General features: G+C 43.8%; 1 protein-coding gene across 1 annotated transcript in view; it reads left to right on the top strand.

Moving 5' to 3' along the window:
• Window positions 1-10083: 10083 nt before the first annotated feature.
• The window catches only part of nrip1b (nuclear receptor interacting protein 1b), a 52112-nt gene continuing 50391 nt past the window's right edge, over window positions 10084-11804 (top strand). Inside the window, exon 1 of the mRNA XM_030100314.1 lies at window positions 10084-10341. The gene's annotated coding sequence lies outside the window, so the exon portion shown is untranslated. The remainder of the gene's footprint in view (window positions 10342-11804) is intronic.

Genomic DNA, 11804 nt, shown 5'->3' with positions numbered 1-11804 from the left:
CTCTCTCCAGCACCATGTGAACCTACGTTGGGTGAAGGATTAATGAAAAAGGAACCAGTATTGAGGTTTCCTTCCTGTGTTTTAAGTGAAGAACATTCTCAAGAACAGACGACCCCGAGGTCACCATGAGCCATTAAACTGAAACTCCAACTAACTCGTCCTTTTACTGACGTCAGCATTTTCAGCTGCTGTTCCTCATTCTCAAGAAAATTCAGACATGTTTGTTTCTCGTCATTTCATTTTCAGATCTTGAATATTTCTTCATCCGTCCATCCGTCCGTCCAAGTCACCGTCAAAGTGAGTCTTATTGTCAGCTCTTCTGTATGTACATTCATTGTTTTGGTCATGACTCAGTTAATAACCGTAACCATAAGATAAGTCTGTACAACAAGACTACCACAAGCTAATCGGTTCAACATCAACCAGGAAAGATTTGAGACTCATTAGAAAATATTTGACCAACATACTCTGAATGTATCAGTTGAAGGATGATGTGCTGCACAGAGAGAGCTGATGCTGGTCTAATGGACTTTATTTCCAGCTTCCAGGGAATCTAACGTCTCACTGACATTTTCATCTGTGACCAGAGTGAAATCTCGTGGCCTCAAAGGTCGGCCCTGTGACTGACCTTTGACCAAGCTACTCAACAGAAGTCCAAGAAAGGATTTTGCTGAATTTGCAACACCTTTTAAAGATGCTCCATCACAAATAACATGACGGCCTTCCTGTTATACTCACTGACCGACTGGATGAGCATGTTTGAGTAACTGGAATATCCACTAACTACTAAACTCTAATCAGTTCATTCTTTGGTTGAGATATCTCGCAGTAATGGTCAACTACACTATGCAAATACGACTAGTTAACTTATTTAGAAGTCTTCGAAGCACTACTTTACTCTTGTTTATGTTTCGCAATTGAGAAAAATACTTCAACCCTTCTGTTAATGTAGCAAGACTAACGAAATGGAATCAGCTCATCTTTGACTCAAACAGATTTTTTTTTTTTTTTTTTCTGCCAAGCATGCAGATATCTGCGAGTCATGCCAGAGATAACAGACCGGCTGAAACGAAATGACGGAGCCTGAAAAAGCAACGGCTCCCTCAGAGGAACGGGTTTCCTCTGGGGTTCATGTGAATCTCTGAGATTTGCTTCAGCATTTCAGTGATAATGTAGAAACAGGACCAGCTCCGCCAGAACATAGACAAAGTATTTCTGGAGAAACTCCGATGAAAATGGAGAATTCAGAAGTTAAACTGAACTTAATTAGTTTATTTTTTTGGGTCAATTCGTGAAAAGTGCCTTTAAGGCAGCACTGGGCCGTCGGTTCATCACTGCTGTGACCTCTGACCAACATATTGACTTTATCTCATGCCATATTTGGAGATATTTCCTCAAGGTTTTCCCAATCTATTTCTTATCAGAATAATAGGAAAGAGCCTGGTCATGTTATGCTTCTAATGACCCAGTGGCAGCTGCATGATGACCGAGACAGCACAGCCTACACACTTTACATCAGTCCAAAATCAGCTTATTATTTGGAAAGTACAACTATACAATACATAAAAACAATGCTACTCGGAGAGTTTACTGGAATATAAATTCACCATTTTCATGCCATCATTAGTATTTCATGATTTTAAAGACATGCTTGTTTATTTTGGAACACTGCAGACAGTCCTTCATTTCATTACAAAAGTCTTTTTTTACGAGGCTTCATGCCTCATGTCAGTGTTACAGTGAAGTAAAATGTGAGCTTCCCTCTTTTATATTGTCTTTTGTTCCCAAGCAGAACAAGGTGCATTTATATTACGTGGCAATAAACAAAAGAATGCGAGCAAGAAATCATTATTCCTTTAATTGGACCGTGAGGAAGTAGGGGCTTAATGTGTTTCCTTCCTCTCAGCTCGAGCTTTTCGCTGCTGATTCTTGAAGTGAACCAACCATCTGTATCATCCACAGATGCATTAATTCCTTTCAGGCAAACAGTTTAACTTTGGTGTGTGTGTGTGTGTGTGTGTGTGTGTGTGTGTGTGTGTGTGTGTGTGTGTGTGTGTGTTTGGCGCTTTGTGCTGCGTCACTTTGTTTGAGCGGGTCCTTCCCCTGCAGCTGCATACGTGGGGAATGTCACAACCATCTCATACGCATAGCAGTTCAAAGGTTACAGTATGGTGTGACTTCCAGCAGGCCCTCCCACTGCACCTCGCACCTGCCTCCTCCCCGCCAGGGCCGGAGTTCACTCCCAACCTTGGGCAATACCGCGGCAGAATTTTTTGGGGGGTGGGTGGCCGGGGTCAAAGGTGGAAGGGTTAATGTCTGCCGACTCCCCGGCCTCCCTCCTTCTGAGACAATCAGGCGTCTGAATCTAAACCCGCCGCTGTTTGCTCTGCTCGGCTGAGAGAACGCCGCCGCGCAGATGACCTTTGCCCGCCCGTTTCTGTGTTTCCCATCTATTTTTCCTTCTCTTTACCTTCACGTATTCAGCAGGATACAGTAAAATTCTATTGGAAGCTGATTCCGAAGCGCCCCCGGGGGTCACATTACTTCACCGCTGAGTGGGGTGAACAAATCAAAGCGTTTCTCATCTGCAGATCTGAATGATAATCTGCCCCGGTAACCACTCACTGAACTCACGCTGACACACAAGGTGAGTCGCACATGAACCAGCGATATTACGGTATTATACAGATGCAAAATAGGCTGCGAAGCTTGGAAATATATCTGCCAGATGAATTATTTGCACTTGAACACCACTCCAGCCTTTGAATGTTCAAGCAGAGAGGGGAAGTTTCTCTATTATCTCCTTTTTCACATTTGTCTGCAGTTGCCAAAATGTCTAAACGCTCGATTAATTCAAAGATTTAATACTTGGGTCTGTACCAGACTATTGTACACACTTCAAAGTGCTGTTAAGATGATAAAAATCTGTTCATGATTACGTAAATAAGTTAGTTCTATGGAAAGGAATGGTGTTATCTTATAGGCAGGCCTTCTGTTGTAATAACTGTATTAATATAGCGGTTCATTGTTTGTTTACATGACAAAAATTGGTGTGAAACAGCATTGTTTTTTCATTTTGGTCTCAAATTCAGACAAAAAAACAAGACAGACTGCTACGTTTTTGGAAATGTTACAGCGAAACACCCAAAATAAAACTGAAGTTTACAGTTTTTGCTTTCAGATGCTGTTTAAATGGTAAATTTTGGGAAAAAAAACGAAGCTGATAACGGTGAGAAGAAACACCAACAAGAGAGCTGAGATCAACCAGAAGCTCTGAAAACAGGAAAGTTAATGTTTACTCAGGGCTGGTCATCCATCACAGATGCTGCGGATACAAGTTAGTTCCAGGTGATTTCTCCGTTAAACTGGAGTTTGGTGAAATAGTAACTTTCGTCAACAGGGCAGAGATCAAAAGCAGCCTTTAAACTCGTTGGGGTTTTTTTTCTGCTTTTCAGGCATTACAAAACTTTGTTGACGGTCGTCGCCTCCCTGATTCCATCATAGTGATCAGCTGCTAGCAGGGACTTATTAATTCACACCGCTGTGGATACGAGCTGGTAAAAGTCGACCATGTAAAGCAGTACAGTCCGTTTCCGAAACACTTAACCTTCCACTTTTTAAAGCACCACTCTTTTTTTTTTTTTTTTTTCCATTTCCCTCGGTCCTATTGTTCCTCGGCCACAGCTGCAAGCAGCCTGGCGAACATCTGCAAGCAGCCCCCGTCACACGGCTCGGAGTTAAACCCCGAGCATAAATAACATCACGGCGAAATGTTTTCCAAAAGAGGCCTCTCCGAGTTTTCTTTTTTTTTGTCACTCGCAATCTGTCCTTATACTCCAGGTCAAAGGACAGACTTTCCTGAAACGCACTTCTGTCAAAAGCTTCGGGGGCAAAGTTCAGGCTGCTCCGGTTGAGGGGGTGGGGGAGCAGGCGAGAGGTGGGGGCTGAGGCTGAAAGGGAGGATATTGTATCTCCATTTATGTGGCATTCAGGGGTCAGAGTTCAAAGATGAAAGGTCGCCCCGGGTCAGAGGTCACAAGGTGAGATGCCATCCAAATTGCAGAGTCGGGCCTGCAACTGGCGGCGGTGGGGGGGCGGGGGCGGGGGCCGGACCAGACCGGACCAGACCGGTGGAAATAGCAGCAGGACTCGCCGTGCAATGAGAAAACAACAACAACAACAATAAACCGGGCGACATCAACTTTTTATGAATAGCACTTTGGAGAGGACTTTGATCAGACTTTTAACTGCTGCTGCACTCAAAATGCAAATGGCAGGTAACACCTATTGCGTACAACAGCCTTGTAAAAGAAAAGTATCCAATTTACCTGCCTGACACGTTGAGTGCCGCCTCTGTTTATACTACTGGCAATGAAGTGAATTACTGTTTAAACACCGCGGAGGGGTTACGGCAGGTTAGCAAGGCACAGTATCCAGCTGGCTGAATACAAGTGGCCAATAACACAGCATGATGTGATAACACAGCAGCGGGGGGAGGAGGGGTGGAGACACACACACACACACACACACACTCACACACACACTCACCCCCATCCAGCATTCAGAGCAGTGGAGACGGGGATGGGTGGAAGTAGGTTATGTTGTTGTGTTCTTATTCACGAGGACGCTGATGTTCTCCAGGTCCTCGGAGACGTTCTGTTCAAGGCCGCGGTGCGATGACAGGCTGTCGGCCGGCGGAGCCGATAGCGCCGATCAGCACAAGATGACAAAAAAACTTATTGTCGAGCCTTCGCCGTGCAGTCACGGATTCGGAGAAGGCTGAAAACAAAATGATCCCGTTCAGGGTTTTTTTTTTTTTTTTCTTTTTTGTAGTTTCTGGAGTCCATCTGCCGCTTTGGATCGGCACCGGCGCACGTTCACGCCTGGTGCCTTGTTCAAGGGCACCTCGACGCCGTCCATGCTGTTCATTTTCTCCACTTGGTCAGCGTGTGCCCAGGCAGGTAGTAAATCCCCGGCGCGGCGGCAGATATATTCTTTTAACGCACATATTCTGGAGCCGGTCCAGGCAGCCGGCCTAATGATTTGTTTAGAGAGGCTCCTGAAAAAAAAAAAAAGAATGGTTGGGACCATTCTTGTTTAATTCTTCACTTGACTGAAAGGTCAGTTTATTAACCCACTTTAGTTTAAACGGGGAGACAGAAGGATAGGCTGGACTCATCTGGTCCAGGTGGACCGGTCCATCAGACAATTATTCAACAGTTAACCTAAAAAAAAAAACCTGAGAAAACCCATGGATTCAGACCTGCGCCTGTGTCTCACGCTGCTGTTTCGTCACTGCGTTGCTCACAGATCAGACGCAGACTGGCAGGAACAAGCAGCAGCTCTCCGTACGGGCGAGAAATCTGCTGTCTGTCACTGGGAAACCGGCGTCAGCAGCTCCGGCCTGCGTCTCCCTCTGGTCCCAGTCACAGGGTGATTCAGGTGAAAACTGTGAAGCCGAACTTTGCTTGGAAAGCAGTGAAACACTTTGACCTTTCAGTTCTCAGATAATAGGAAAAGCTCATTTGTACTCAAATTAAAAAAGAAAACACAAATCCAAAGACAAATGAAGATATCATCTGTCTGGAAACCGTCGAAAACGAATGAATGAGAAAGAAAACAGAAATGGAAGCTGGGGTTTCAAACATGAGGCCCGCGGTCCAAGAGCGACTCACAAGAGGATCTAATTTGGTCCAAACCATCAAGAAAATGGTGCAAATTTCAAAGAAAACATTGATTTTCAAACAGTTTTCTTTAGAATATCAAACACAATGACCCGAGCTGAGTGCTAGCTAAGCGGCTAGCATTAGCCTCAGAGCCATGCGACAGGGTCGGTTTGTAAAAACATGCCGAAAGCAGCAGCTATAAGACAAGTTTTTAGGACTTTTAGCTGTATTTTGCACCAGAAAGTTTCGATAAAGTTGAGATTGTAATGCTGTAATAGTTTCCATACTAAACGTTTATTTTTTGTGAGAACATCAACATGTTTATCAAATATTCTCTTTCATTTCACTAAATGTTCAAGTTAGTATGAACCAAAACCTTAGAATTCTTTCTCTAATGAATTTAAGCTACAGTCTCTTTTGAGGTCTTGAGGCTTCAGGTCCACAACGCAACATCCTGACCAGCAGAGGTTTCAGACTGAAACAAAAGGCTGCGTCAGGGGTCAACGACCCCAGGAGGGCGGGGAGGGGGGGGGGGGGGGGGGGGGGGGGGGGGGGTCACAGCTGGCGACCACACGACGGTCGTCGGGACACTGCCAGAGGCCTTTGAGCATGCATTGTATTTAAAATCACTATCAAGCACAAATGAGATCCTCACACATGTGAAGGAGCCGCAGTGACGGGCCGACTGGGTTGATATCAGGGTTTTCTGTATTGGCCTCCTTGATCATGATAAACAAGCGCTTATTTATGTTTAGGTGTTAGGTTTATAAATGTGATCAATATATCAGGAACTGAAAGGTGCTCTTAAAACGTGCTGCATTATCATACCCAAATGACGGTAAATCATCAGACGTGATGATTCTGCTCATATTCTTCATTCAGAAAGTTGAACTCTGCACATGAGACATGTCTTCTGGACAGTTTATAACCAAACTCCCACCGTATCAGACAGCATAATACCTAGCCATCAGACACGGATGTTTTCCATGTTTTATTTAACTATTAATCTTTCATTTATTCCCTTTGCTTTAAATTTAAACTTCACTGTTTTGTTCGAGAGTCACTTTGAACAAAATGCTGGGCTTGTTGATGGTTCACATCATTACACTGGAAGTGAAGGATGAACCACACAGAAAAGTTAATTTCTCCTCACAGAAGCAGCATTATCTGCTCTGTTTATTAATTCCAGAGATTCTTCAGTGATTTTCGCAGCGCTGATTGCCAGAGTGCGATTATTTGAGACGCACTAACCTCTGAGGAGACTATCAGAAAATGTTTCAGAGATCCAGGAAGCACACTGTGAATAACCTATTTCACAACTATAAGGCATTTCTTCACAAACTTAGTAATTTCAGTTTCTGTAAAATGCCTTGTGTCTTCTAAACAGAACACATTATTTTGCCCTGTTGCTCCTCTGAAGCTTCTTACTGCAGCAGTTCTTCCACTTTAAATTGTTCACATTTTCTTTCTATAGTTCCATGAAAATAGTTAGAACACAATCAAATAAATATACGTTTCATAAAAAAAAGATTAAACTTGTATTTCTTTATATGAATCACAGTAGTAATATCACTCCTTTGTCATTCTAATTAAGACATGAACCTTGGTAGTCCAGTCCCAAGAATAACCTGTCATTTGTTTATAAAGTTTGAAGCTAATTTATATCTTTCTGTGTTAAATAACTTCACTAAATGTGAAGACAGAGAAATGAATTTATTCATGATACCATTAAAGTACAGAAATGTTAGTATTTGTAATTTGTTATTAAAGGTGCTGCAGGCAGGATTTTGCTAGTCAATGCTAATTTTCTGTGTTTTCTTTGGATTAAATGTTAGAGTATCCATTGATAATCCTTTAGGAGTGTAGCATAATTGCACTACCGCGAGGGCGCAGCGTTTCCATCTGTCTCTGTTCTGAGCTGAAAAGGAATCTCGACAGCTCCAGGTATCTTTGACCAATCAGAAGAGCCCATGAGGCTCTAACCATGATTGGTCGAGGGGCGTTCGTCGCACGTTCTTGTGGGAGGGGCTTAACTTGAGTATGGGCGTGATGTCAGAGAAAACAGGACAGGATTGGCTGTGCTGGGTTTCAAATCGCCATCTTAGATGGGTCAAATCGCCATCTTGCTTAGGTAACCCTAAGCAAGATGGCGGAGATGTGGAATCCTGCCTACAGCACCTTTAACATCCATGATAGAAATTATATTATGTGGCCAATCGAAGAGATAATTGAAATTATTCATGTTACGATGAGGACAGCTTTGGTTGCTGTGTTGATGTTATCAAAGTGATCAGGGCAATGAATGAAGGAATGAATGTTTGGTTTTATAGATATGTATTATTTCTAGAAGCAACCAACTCCTTTTTAAAGGAATACTCCGAAGATTTTGGACCCAAGCCCAATCCCGATCATTTACACAGTGAGATAAGCTCATAAATACCTTTTTTGTGTCCGTTCGTCCAGCCGCTGGCTCCCAGCTGTTAGCATCGTAGTTAGCTTAGCTCAATTGCTGGAAGTCAATAGGAATCAGAGCCGGACTGACGAAAATGGACAAAATACTCCTTCCAGTGGTCCAGGGGACGGCGTATTAGCATGTGAAGTAAATCCGAATGGTTATAAAACATTTTAAAAGACGCGTTTTCTTTTCAATCCATTAAAATAATGTTTTGATACACACAGACCTGCGCATGCGCAGTGCTCCACGGAAGGATATGCCAGAGCACAGCAGTAGAAGCCGTAGACTCAGCTGCTGTGCGCCGGTATATCCTTCCGCGGAACACTATGCTTGTGCAGATCTGTATGTATCAAAACGTTATTTTAACGGATTGAAAAGAAAACACATCTTTTAAAATGTTTTATAACCATTCGGATTTACTTCACGTGCTAATACGCCGTTCCCTGGACCACTGATAAGAGTATTTTGTCCACTTTCGTCAGTCCGGCTCTGTCTCCTCTTCACCTCCAGCAGGTGAGCTAAGCTAACTACGGTGCTAACAGCTGGGAGCCAGCGGCTGGACGCACAGACACAAAAAAGGTATTTATGAGCTTGTCTCACTTTGTAAATGATAGGGATAGGGCATGGGTCCAAAATCTTTGGAGTATTCTTTTAAGGGATAATTTCTATAATCATCATTCACCACGGGAGAGAAGAAATGCAAAAAAATGACAACAGTAAAGTGAGTATTTATATTCAGTTACTTACATCCTAGATAGTAATAAAACATTTTTTTCTGGATAATAAAGACGAGGACCTGTTTGATTCTGATGTGATGATAAGAAATATGAAGATACTTGAAGTTCTTCTGTTTGTGGTTGTATTTTGGTGACTTCCACACTTCTTGCAGTTTCTTCCAAAATTTTAATCTTAAATTGATAAAAATCAGATAATGTGGGATTATATGAGCTTGTTTTAAACTGAGCTCCTGCTGTGTATGACTGTTTTGGTAAAATATCTCCAACTCCTTAAGAGAGTGGGATGATTTTAACTTAAAAAAGAGATAATTTTAAATATAAAAGCACAATAATAAGTCTTATGGTATTTGTTTACATAAAATCCAGTTCATAGCAGTTCTGCACAGTAGTGTGTCGACAAAACGTCTATAGAGATTCAGTTAAATTGAAGAGTTTCAGGAGCTAAAAAGTTTGGAAATGTGTGTCATTTGGTCATTTCGATGTATATTAACACATTTTATGACAGAGAAGGGGCTCATTCATACATGTGTACATGTTTAGACCATCTTACCTCTTGGTAATGAGAATTTCCAATTTCAGATATTTTGATAAGTTTGGGGCTAAAACTCATTTGTGTAATTATAATATAAGATTTGTTATTTGGAGAAACATAAGGACACTTATTTAAAGTATTCAGAATATTTTTTTATTACTGTAATGTGAATAATTGATTCATTACTTAAGCTTAATTTTTAGACATATCAGTGAGAAGGGTGTGGTTTATTTGTTTTTGAAGGCTATACTGAGGAGTTTGAAGATCCTTCAGGTTAATCTGTACTTAAAAACTTCTCTCACTGTGAAATGATAAGAAATACTTGTTATTTACAGTGACATGAATATTTGTTGCCCGCATACAGTACATGATGATATGCATACTCGTACATTTCATATGAAATATAAATGTAGAAATCAGTTTTTTTTTTTTATTGTTATTCTATGGAATATGATTAAAATGTTACTGTAATTCCTCTATGAAGGGTGGTGTTCCTCGGCTTCCATGCACATTCAGTCCTGACGTGTGTTTTATTGTGGGAGCAGAGAGCGGCGTCCATCAGCGGCAGCAGGGTGAATGAAGCTTGTTCCTTTAAGGGTGGTGTCAGCGGCAGCAGAGGAGGAGCAGTGTGGCTGACTGTCTGCGCTCACTTCTCCACAGCGAGGGGACTCCGAGAATAAACAATTCCCACAGACTGCGCGCTGCGCTGCGCTCCGCACCGCCGCTCGTCCTCCGGCACCGAACAACGGCAGCAAGAAACAGACCGAGGCTTCTCTGCAAAAACCCCGGACTAACATTTTTATTTTTTATTTTTTTTTATTTTTTAATTTAAACCCTGCCTCGCCATTTCTGTTTCCTGCCAAAAGTGTCGCGACCGTTTTCATTGGATTTGCCTCCTCCGGTCGAAGAGGAACGATGCGCCGCTCCGGCTGACGGCGCGGCGGACCGCAGGTAAGCAAGCCGCTCTCCCCGCCGGCCGCGCGGGGCTGGTCGCGCTCGGGTCTGGGGCGCGTGACACGTATGTGTGCCGCTGGATGAGGGGCTGTTTTGTCGGGGGATGGATGTGCGTGTGTGTCGTACAGCGGGGGCTGACGGCGCGAACGAAAACGCTGCGTAAAAGAAGAATCATTAGAATAAAAAAAACACACACACACACACGCGCGCGCGCACACACACAACGGCAGCCCTCGCGCTAAATTAGGCCCACAATGGAGGCATTTCTGCGTGAACGTCGCTAATTTGCCCCGGCGTTAATTTCTGCCCCCTCGTGTAAAGGCGGCGGGCGCTCCGCTCGGCTCCGCGCCGCGGCTCCGCGGCTCTTCTTCCCCCCGCGTGATGCGCGCTCCGGCCGGGCGGAGCTCCGGCGGCCGCGCCGCCGCTCGGGAAGAGGGGCAGCGACCGCCGGTTTCATAACAGCACGCGCCGTTACCGGCCGATCGCACCGTGTCGGGGCCGTAGGTGTAACGTCGGTACGGAGAGTGCACTTCCTCACAGCGGGTCAACGCGGCGCACGCACGCACGCATGCACGCACGCAGCCGCGCGCTTCCCCCGGCGGCCGGGGCAGTTTTAGCACCGCCAATGGGAAACGCTTCACAGTTGCACTCCTCTGTAAATCACACTTGGCAGAGAGGATCTGGGCCGGGGAGGGTTTAGACGAGCGTCGGTTCTCGGTGCTGTTCAGAAATAAACACGTCTCCTCGTGCGCTGACACGTCCCGCAGCTTTGTCCCGGACGCGTCGGGGTTTATTTGGAGGCGGTGGGCGATGGAACCATCTGATGGGGAGGGGGGGTCGGAATTGTGTTGCATGAGGCAGGGAGGGTGGCATCAGCCCAGGAGCATGTACAGTAAACACAGCAGAGGCCAAGGCTGGCGAAAAATGTTGCAAAACACTGTTGCTACAACAAGCTTATAACGCTGCGAGCCCAGAGGGTCGCAGTAATTACACAGATGGAGCAGCAGGAAGGTAATTGTGTGCAAGAATTGTGTGGAAGTCATTATTTTCAGTTCCTCTTACATTTGTTTGCATTCGGAGTCCATCGAACTCAGATCTTATGAATCTTGAGGAATGAAGACACGACCTAAAAGCACAGTCTCAGAAATGAAACAATTGATGCTATTCTGAAATGTCTTCTTGATGGAAATCAACCAACTAAACACCTTTGAATAGTTTTGTTGATTTAAACATTCTATTTCCTGTTCGTTTGTTGGAGTATCTGAATCTTTTCTAATGAAGTAGTGTGAACATACATTTTGAATTTAGATCATATTGAATATGTTTGGCAGTTTCTTTGTTTTTCTGGTCCTTCAACAGATTGTTATCAAGTATTTCTACTAGCTTGAATATTTTACTTTACTTTTTCTTTTTGCATTTACTTCTTCGGGATCGTTTATCAGTTTCTACCTTTTCCAGTC

This window comes from Salarias fasciatus, chromosome 10 (genome assembly GCF_902148845.1).
Source record: "Salarias fasciatus chromosome 10, fSalaFa1.1, whole genome shotgun sequence".
Taxonomy (NCBI): Eukaryota; Metazoa; Chordata; class Actinopteri; order Blenniiformes; family Blenniidae; genus Salarias; species Salarias fasciatus.
Note: the sequence above shows the minus strand (reverse complement) of the source record. Positions and strands in the feature narration are given on the sequence as shown.